This window comes from Lytechinus pictus, chromosome 4 (assembly GCF_037042905.1).
Source record: "Lytechinus pictus isolate F3 Inbred chromosome 4, Lp3.0, whole genome shotgun sequence".
NCBI lineage: Eukaryota > Metazoa > Echinodermata > Echinoidea > Temnopleuroida > Toxopneustidae > Lytechinus > Lytechinus pictus.
The window spans coordinates 18017141-18027607 of record NC_087248.1 but is presented as its reverse complement, the minus strand read 5'-3'; positions in this window follow the sequence as shown (position 1 = coordinate 18027607).

The window sequence follows — 10467 nt, the reverse complement described above, 5'->3', positions numbered from 1 at the left end:
TTAATTGAGGTATGTCTTTAATTTCTGACTAGCCCGGACCAACGGCCCTATCATCGAACCAGTCACTCAATCAATCAAGGAATCTATAATTTTGTCGGAAGTAGCGTCTTTACAAAATATTGACTGATGTGATATACAGAGTTATACCGCCCTCTACCGTCTTCGCAACTACCAATTGTCAATCATCTGGGGGGTGTTTCATCCGGGGTTTCATCAAAGTTGTCAGCACTGACTAAATGGTCAGTGCTGACTATTTCAGTAGAATCCTTGGTTTTGATTGGCTAAGAAGCACTGGCCTCTGACTGTTGCTATGGTAACTGTCGGAGAAAGACAACTTGTCAGTGCTGACAACTTTCATGAAACGGACCCCTGTTATCACTCATCCATTCATCACATCACGGGTCTACCTTCATTTAGTCTAATGCCATTCCGTCCGTCAACATTTCGTCTAACAACCATTTGGTCCAATAAACATAAGGTCCAATAATTACTTTGTCTACTCACCAGTTCGTCTACGACCATTTCTTCTCATAACCAGTTGGTCTAATACCCATTTTTTTTTCATTAATTTCGCCCAATTAATACTTAGTCCAGTTAGACCAGATAGCATATGGACTAAATGGACCAACTGGTTATTAGACGAAATGGTGAGTGAATAAGGCCCTGTGGATAGTGGACGAACTGACGGTAGACCAAATGATAGTAGACGAGCTGGTAATTGGACGAATTGGCATTAGACCAATTTAAAATAAACCTTAATTATTGCGAACAATATCGATAAAATAATTGCAGATAAACCTAAATCGCTATGAAAATCGTAAAAGTAGAGTCACGGTGTGACGTGGACACACGCATGGTAGTGTCATTATTCTGCATGTTGACCTCGTTAGAATTTGGAACGGACAACCTGAATTGTATTCAAAGTTTCGTGATATAATTCACCGTTGATTGAAATAAGTAAGGTTGAATCAGTCCTTGCAAATATCATTATGTTCATTATGTTCCTTATAGGAAAAAAAAATATCCGCTGAATTCAATTCGCTTTAAGAAAAACGAAATGAAGCATCGTTTAACATTGATTTGATTTTTTTTAATCTGAGCTTTGTAAGGGCCTATTACGTTGTGTCTGTCAAACAATGTAAAAAATCCATAAAACGAACCCGAAATTCAGTATTAGAGATTCATGGAAGATAAAATTTCAAATTACCTGAAACATCATCCCACTTTATCGATTTTATGTACAGTACGTATTGATAAACACCACATGTACAATGATGACATTATCAAAGTTCAGAATGTACTTTTCTTTTGTCATGACATATTTCTGTAGAGATTAACAGAAACATGAATATCAAACTACAGAATGAAATTTGTGAGTTTTGTTACAACAAGTATAGCGACCTCCGTCATATTCTTTTGGTATTCATTACATAATGATTTCCTGGAAATTAAATAAAATAACGTAAATAAATAAACTCATGAGAAATTGAAAAATATACTCCGTGTACATTAGTAGATAATCAGAATTTATAAAAACTCTTTCAATTGAAAATGGGTAGTTAAGGAATCTACATGAATAATAATTGAAACATGATGAAATATAGCAACGTATATAGGATATATTATTCTGGGTGCTCGTATGTGACATATTAAATTAAACACGTATTAATTAATATTATTCTTTTTTTTGTCAATTAAGAAAAGAATACCAGGGTATTATATGTTATTATGCATTTTTATTTTCTTTCATTACATTAAGAATAGAGCAATTGGAAAAATATGTTTGCCAATGTCGAAATATTTTTGATTTCACAGTTTACTCAACCTAAATTCATCTTTAGCTGTTATTACAGCATGCATAACCAATCCAATTCTTGAATAATGTTAACCTTTACACACTGTTGAATATAGGTAAATATTTTGGCTAAAATATTTCAGATTGAGCTATACGCCTTTCCTTCCTTCCTTCCATATTTTATAGTTATCACCTCATTCCCTGGAACACTTGATGTCGCTGAAAAGGGTATTTCCGAGGCCAATATCCGATGTGATGAGGGGCTAGAGAGCCACGAATAGGAGGGCGAGGGTGCATTATATTACCCCTCTTAACACTCTTCAACAATCTAATATAAATGAATAGATGAATGGATCAGGTATTATACAGGAGCAACTTCATAATTATTTCAGTCTTTTCTAATCACATTTGACTATAGCAGGCTCATTTAGAATAATGTTCGAAATATGGAAGTGACACCCAGCGGACCACTGATTTTAAGAATTAGTACACAGTAAAAACGCTGTTTAAGATTTTATACAACGCTGTTTACTTTATGAACCTTACAGTATTTGTTTAATAAACAATCATGTTTAATTTATTGAAGATTATATATTAAAAATTAAATTTGTTGCTTAAGATTTAAACACTTGTTTAAACTGTTTAAACAATTACTGTAAGGTTCATATAGTAAACAGCGTTGTATAATTTGTTTTACTGTGTAGATACCAAGGACCAGCAGGGCGCAACTGTTAATTTACTCATATTTGACTCTTGTCTAGTCACATTTGACTAGAGCAGCGGTGGGGATTTCTGACTAGAATATATTTCAAAGTACTACTAAATAATGACAGTTGCACCTAGCGAAAGAGCAATAGGTATAAGCTAAAAGTAACTATAATTGTGTAAATGTATGGATATTAATATTATCAGCCAACGGCTTTGGCAGCAGTGCCCCATTAGGGATCTGGTGTTTCCGGTCATTTATATATATTTCATTCTCCAATTTTGCAACATGCTCATGCACACAGTACTGATAATCGTTTAATTTTTTTTCCAGGGCTTCCTTGTAACGAATGTCTTCATTCGTGTCATTAGCACTTGATATTCCAATCCTGTATTGCGTGTGAACTGAAATGGCATTAAGCTTGCCATGGGGAACAAAAGGACGCAGACGCGTTTTATCGTCATCTTGTTTGGCATTTTGAGAGTTTGATAACAAATTTGTCAAACCATCACCCAATAACAATTGGGTCACTATGTCTCTTTCTTTTCGTCATTTCCTACAGTTGAGTAGGATTACAAAAAGTCACTCTAAAAAATGAAGTGCTAATTTAGCACTTATTGTCCTTGTATAGTTACTGCACTTTGAGTGCTGATTTAGTCATTCAAATTTGAAGTAGAAAATCAGCACTCAAAGTGCAGTCACTATAGTGTATACAAGGACATTAAGTGCTAACTTAGCACTTCATTTTTTAGAGTTTAAAGGCCATATTCCAGCAAATTAATTACATTTTAAGATTTCTAATTAACTGAGATAAAAAAAATTGGGTATTCGATAATTCTACATAGGCAAAATTAATATATACCACTTTTTCTCAGTGACGCAAATTCAGTAACACTGGTCGGGGTTCACCATTAGGGGTCGTGTTAGGGTTGGATTCAGTCTAAGTATATTCATTGTTTTCTTTTTTTCAAGGACAATTATTGTGATTAGTGTGAATCGATTTCAACAAAATGAGAATCAATATTAATATCATAACAAACGATTTCTCCCAATAATTCAAAGCACTCGTTCTTCCCGCCCCCATAAAAATATCTGAAAACGGCAACGTATATTTTCTCTTGAGGTACACTGTAAAAAATGAAGTGCTAATTTAGCACTTAAAGTGCTTGTATAATGACTGCACTATGAGTGCTGATTTTCTAGTTTAAATTTGAACTAAAAAATCAGCACTCGTAGTGCAGTCACTATACAAGCACTGTAAGTGCTAAATTAGGACTTCATTTTACCGTGTATTAAAGTGATTGGTTAACATTGGTTTGACTTTTTTAAAAATCTGAGCTAAAAGGTCACACTTGTCACCTGTGTCTGTGATATGTTACAAAAATGAAACCCAGAAAAAATTGCGTTCGAAAATAATTATTTAGTACTTCAAAAATTGAAATATAAAGTGACCGAAAACACCATCTTAATTTCATCCCATACACTTATGTGTACTATTTAGGCGTCTATAAGACGCCTATTTACAAAATCGGGGTTTGCCTTGTAGTTTTAGCTTTTCATTCCCAATAATGGTTGTTTTCAGGGTTTATTAGTTCTAATACAAGTGTACACATGTTTCATCTTGGTTTGAGAATTTTTTTAATCGGCTGCTCACAAAGTTAAACAATACCTTTAATTGCATTGAGTGTTTTTTATTTGGGGGTGATGCTTTAAGGTGCAGTATTTCAACTATTGTTTTGACCACGCAAATGTGTATATCCATTGATACCGCATTAGGTTTGTGGTAAATGTCCAATTGCACACTTTCCGGCACATAACTTCATTATTGGGTTCACCTTATTGGGTTTGGCATCAACATAGGTTATTCATGTCGTCTGGGTGGGTGCTTCATAGGTTTCATGATATTTGCTCCGGCGACAATTGCTCCGCAGCAAAATCCACACAAATCATTATTGGAATGACCAACTTCAACCCTTGATTTAACACTATATATACCCTATCCTAGTCCTAACCCTAAACCCTACATAAAACCATATTGCAACCTTAACCCTACATCTAAGGCAAAATAAAACCCGGAGCAATTGTCGTGTCACCGTTTCGGTTAGCTATTCGTAAAGTTACGCACGACTTTACGAACGACTAGCTGGAATGTGCCCTTAAAGGTCAAGTCCACCTCAGAAAAATGTTCATTTGAATCAATAGAGAAAAATCAGACAAGCATAATGCTGAAAATTTCATCAAAATCGGATGTAAAATAAGAAAATTTAAAAGTTTCGCTTATTTTTTACAAAATAGTTATGTGCACAATTTAGTCACATGCAAATGAGAGAATCGATGATGTCCCTCACTCACTATTTGTTTAATTGTTTCAATTATACAATATTTTAATTTTTACAGATTTGACAATGAAGACCAACTTGACTGAACCATAAAATGTTAAACAATGGTATATTTCCACATCTTCATGGCGAAATAAAACTTTGTTTCACAGGACAATGACATGAATGAGGAGAAAATGAGAATATTTCATATGCAAAAGAAAAAGTGAGTGAGCGAGTGGACGAGTGATGTCATCAGTTCCCTCATTTGCATACCGACCGGGATGTGCATATAACTAGTTGGTGAAATTAAGCGAAACTTAAAAACGTCATAACTTTTTTTATTTTACATCCGATTTTGATGAAATTTTCAGTGTTGTGCTGGTTGGATTTTTCTCTTTTTTATTCAAATCCACTTTTTGTTGGGGTGGACTTTTCCTTTAAGTGCTACGGATATACTGTTCAGCACAAGAAAATGGTCATCGGGTCATGCGTTGGGTCATTCGTAACTTACAAACAACTTTCTGAATCACCCTCCAGTTTCAATTAAGACCAGAACCCCATCCCTGCAGTGGTGTTATGATGCCAAACGTTTTAGGGGATACATTTGTGATATGGTGCACTCTTTTTCGACACATTTGCAAGTCAGAAGAACAAACAATATGATATAGTAAATAACAGAGGTCTATCCGACGAAACGGTGTGGAAATTTGCTATTTTTCACTAGTGAAATTAAGCAAAGTATAGAACATTTATTTATAGCAATGGTGCACTTGTATGCGAAGGAATGTAGCGAGAGCGGTGAGAAACCGTACGGATATTCAGTATTAATAAAATTCCGATCGCTTGTCAAATCTACAGGCAAAGTGAGTTAGTAGAATCTCTCACTCTTTCTTTCTTTCTTTCTATTATTATTTATTTATTTCTTTCTTTCTTTCTTTCTTCCATTCTTTCTTTCTTTCTTCCATTCTTTCTTTCTTTCTTTCATTCCTTCTTTCTTACTTTCTTTTTGTCTTTCTTTCTTTCTCCCTTTTATCCCCTCTCAGCAACCAACGGGGGGTGGGTGCAGTGGAAGTGTGTATGAAAATAAAAAATGTGCAAAAGCTGATAATAAAACTGCTAGATTTACATAAACTGATCAACTAATATGCCCCATGAGACATTTGGGGGAATTTATGGAAACTGTATTTGGCGCTTATCAAGCGGATTTATTACCCCGTTAATTCAAAATCTATGGCAATCTGAGCTGTTCCAGTTATTGCCACCACGCCCGACCTATATATTTTATTTTCTTGTCTCCTTTCCGAACTCCCAGGCGCGGATTTGCGATAAAGCGGAGAAAGTGTGTTTCGAATTATCAGAATATCGAGAGGATCCGTCACGTGACCATTTGTCATCGATCAGCCAATATGAGTCACTGGGGGCTATCGAGGCGTCGGGAACCGGAAGTGATTGAAATGACCCGGCACATTGCTTTAGTTTTCCATTTTTTAATACTTGCAGCCACATTTGCTCGAGCAGCTATATAATTATGATCTTCAAATTTTTTAACTCAACTGACAAAATGGTGCTCATTGACGCAAATACCTCAAAATCATTTCTTCTGAATTTACCTTCTTAATATTTAGTATATATTTTATATAGTTATGTATTTTGATAATGTTTCATGTTCGGTATATTTTACGAATTCAATAATGTGTTCTCAATACATGCACTTTACATACTACATGTTTTGTGGTGAAGTTCAGAGCCATTAACAGAGAGGGTTCGGACAACCCAGTCTCAATGGGTTACCAACATGATGCAATTTCTTTTGAATTGGGCTTGCCTAACAAAGCATTTATTGCGCCATGTTGTTAACCCATTGAAACCCGGTTGGCCGAACGTTCTCTTAATGGCTCCGTTGATGTTTTCGCTATAGCGCCATCTATCGATATTTTGAATAATCGCTTTTATTTTATGTATCCGGAATTGATCCATAGAGACTGATTTTAAAAAAAAATTATAAAAAACTTTAAGTTGCTTATTGCGGAGATAGCAAGAGTTCAAGCACAAACTTGGTGCCATATTCTCTGGCGCATTAATCATGTTAATGATAAAACTAGAATGGGAGACAAAGGAAATATAAAATAAAAACGAAGAACATGGGGAAATACATTGAAAGTTTTATTTGACGAACAAGTGACATTTTAGTGATTGGTTAACATTGGTTTGACTTTTAAAAAATCTGAGCTAGAACGTCACACTTGTCACCTGTGTCTGTGATATGTTACAAAAATGAAGCCCAGAAAAAATTGCGTTCGAAAATATTTATTTAGTGCTTCAAATATTTAAATATAAAGTGACCGAAAACACCATCTTAATTTCATCCCATACACTAATGTGTACTATTTAGGCGTCTATAAGACGCCTATTCACAAAATCGGGGTTTGCCTTGTAGTTTTAGCTTATCATTCTCAATAATGGTTGCTTTCAGGGTTTATTAGTTCTAATACATGCACTTGTACACATGTTTCATCTTGGTTTGAGAATTTTTTAAATCGGCTGCTCACAAAGTTAAACAATACCTTTAATACTATAAGCATGGACATGGATTAAGCTACCGGCGACATAACCTGGAAGGGATGAAATAATCTTGAAGGGGGGGGGGTGGCGTTAACTGGAACTATTTTCATGGAAATGCCACGAAAATTGGGCGATAGAGGGCGAATGCTGCAGAATTCGGCACTGCCATATTGAGTTCCCTGGACAGGTCAACGAAATAATCCATTATTATCATAGTTCTGGGGGCGTTTCATGAAAGGACTTGTCGGACGTTTTATCCGACAAGTCCCATTTTATCCGACAGTTACCATGGGAACAGTGCTTCTCTGCCAATCAAAATCAGGGAAGATGTCAGATCTGACAACTTGTCGAATAAAAATATTGATGAAACGCTCCCCAGATGGACATTACTGACAGAATTTTAAGAAATGGGGGGGGGGGCCAAGGTGAGATCGAGAAGTTATATAACGACGATTAGCGAGCAGGAAAAGGTGTGGAAGGGGTAGTCCCCTCCCTTATTATTGAGGTCGGGGTGGGTTATAAAAATCATGCAGGTAAACGTGATTCTTCAACAATAATGTGGTTGAGAAGACGACAGGAGCAACGAACATGTGACAACATCGTCAGATATAATTATGCGACCGTATAACGGCTGAGCGAGAAAATGTGCTGTTAAAATTTGGTGACACTCACAGTTTTCTCTCGAAGCACTCCTTCCATGTTGAAGCCTTCTCTGTACAGACTGAGCACATCGCTCATTTTCGGTGAGCCCGTGGCATCCAAAGGGTGGACCTACAACACAGTGTAAAAAAAATAAAATAAAAAATAAGTAGTGCAGCGAAATGGTATTTGTGGTGGGCGGGGGGGGGGGGGGGGTAGCGACCAAAAAAACATTTTGTCGAGTAAAACTTAATAAGCAATATTTTTCTTGTTTTGCATTAATTTGTTTCATTCATAATTATTTGTTGTTCAAGCATAATTATACATACTGACTTTTTTATCGCATGCACGCTCTTAAATTGGACAAGCGATTGTTTGCTTGTTTATTTTTCTCGATGAACGATTGCTAACATAATCCTAATCAATTACATGTTTTATGAACAAAATCATTCTCCAATTTGGTTGACGTCGCATGGGCTTTCCAGTGCCGAGTTCAACTTGTAAACATGGCTGGTGCATCTATTTAGAGAGATTAAAGAGCGCCATCATATTCCATTGACTATAGTCATGATAGTCATGGTCTCACAGGCCTAATTCATTCCCCATAGACTCGTGTGTTAAATTGGCACTTTAAAAAATTCATAAAAAATAAGGATGAAATTCGGGGGTCGAATGTTTACTACCAGTGGATAGGATATATATCTGGCAATCCATATCTGACCAGAAAAGGGTCCCTCGACCGGCTCATTTAAAAAATAAATTGGCGTGTTTGAAGACACCGTCGGGGGGAGCAGATTCATCACCTCAAACAGCAAAATAGCCCTAATCCTTCCGCCAGTCAAAATATAGTCCAAAATTGGTGATATTTCTTCCCAACTTGGGAAAAGCAAGTTCAGTAATTACCAAAAATAGAATCAGTGTTAGATGGACAATCATATGCATACACTTTGTCAATCAGCCATATCAAAATAAAAAAAATAGCAATGGGTTGGCTCGAATGAATATCTCTTGCTTTCCCAATGTTAATAGGCCCGTGAGGCCTCATGCAAGTCCGGCAACCCCACAAATCACCTGATCACGGCTTTTCGCTTGTAGTTACATTTGCAAATACAAATACAGATTCGCATATCAAATTTAATGTGAAATTCCTTTTTACTTTTAAGAATACTGAAAATATAATTAGTTAAAATTTAGTTGACAAATTTATATACATATAATGTACAAACACAAACAAAAAAATAAATGAATAATGTTAAAGTGAGGGTAAACAAAGATTTCAGAAGGGATTATTACACCTTATATCATTATCTATTTATCTGTCTATCTCTATGCCGTGGTCTCTATGACTCTCTTTCTCTCCCCTCTCTTTCTTCTATCCCTTCTTTATGAGTTATATCGCTATCTAACCAACTGGAGGGGGAAGCGGCAGCTCGAGGTAAAGCCGAGGATATGATGCTCCTCGGAATAGATTATTGCTTGATAGACGGCGCTATAAACGTTGTGGACGGGAAAAAAAGAAGAACTAAAATGGGTTATTATTTGGGTGATCGGAGTCCCCTTATAATAATTTTGTATTCTTCTCCATGACATGCTGTTTGTTCGATATTTTTATCCCTTGTATCAAAATTGGTTATATGTGTTATATGAAGAGTCAATCCTGTCATGTTGTATTCCAAAAGGAGCTAAATCCACACTTAGTTTTTTTGTGAATTCAATTTTTTCTTACTTACTGTTTTCACGTATCCACTGTTGTTTTTTGTTTGTTTTTTCATTTTAATAACTGGCCCACGTTAGTAATGTAGCCTTAGATTTATCAAATCATTTTTAAATGTAGATTAATTTCAGTTTTTAAGATTTTTAAAAATAATTTATTGTAATCTATAATAGATTAAGCTCCTTTTGGAATAAAGCTCTCTTTAGAGAAAAAACAGGAACATACATCTTGATTGTCGAGTGATAATGAAACGAAGAAGAAAAATTGAGATGTTTTGTGTATTTTCTGCATGTTTATTATATTCATGCAAGTGGAGAAAGTCTATATTTTTCATTCGAAATTTATGTTTTGCCTTTAATTTGCCTTTCTCATTCAATTTATCATAACTTAACGTTAGAGTAAACTCATTTGAAGGATTACAATTGTATTCATAATTATGAAGGCACTCGATGAAAAATTCCGATTGAAAAAAGTTTGCTCATTTAACATGCTTATAAACCAAAGTTTTAAAGCCCAAAATGAATTGTAGGGAGAAGAATTACATTTTTTTATCTACGTACCGACAGTGAACTTCAAATTCCAAAATGCAACGACTGAAGAATTTAATTGGTTGCATTTATTAGACAACTGCTATGAATAAGATGTCCCATCAAAATCAGTCAAGTGCAAAATTTTACGACGGGGAGAGAGAGAAGAGAAGAAAAAAAAGTTGTCTCATGAATATTCATAA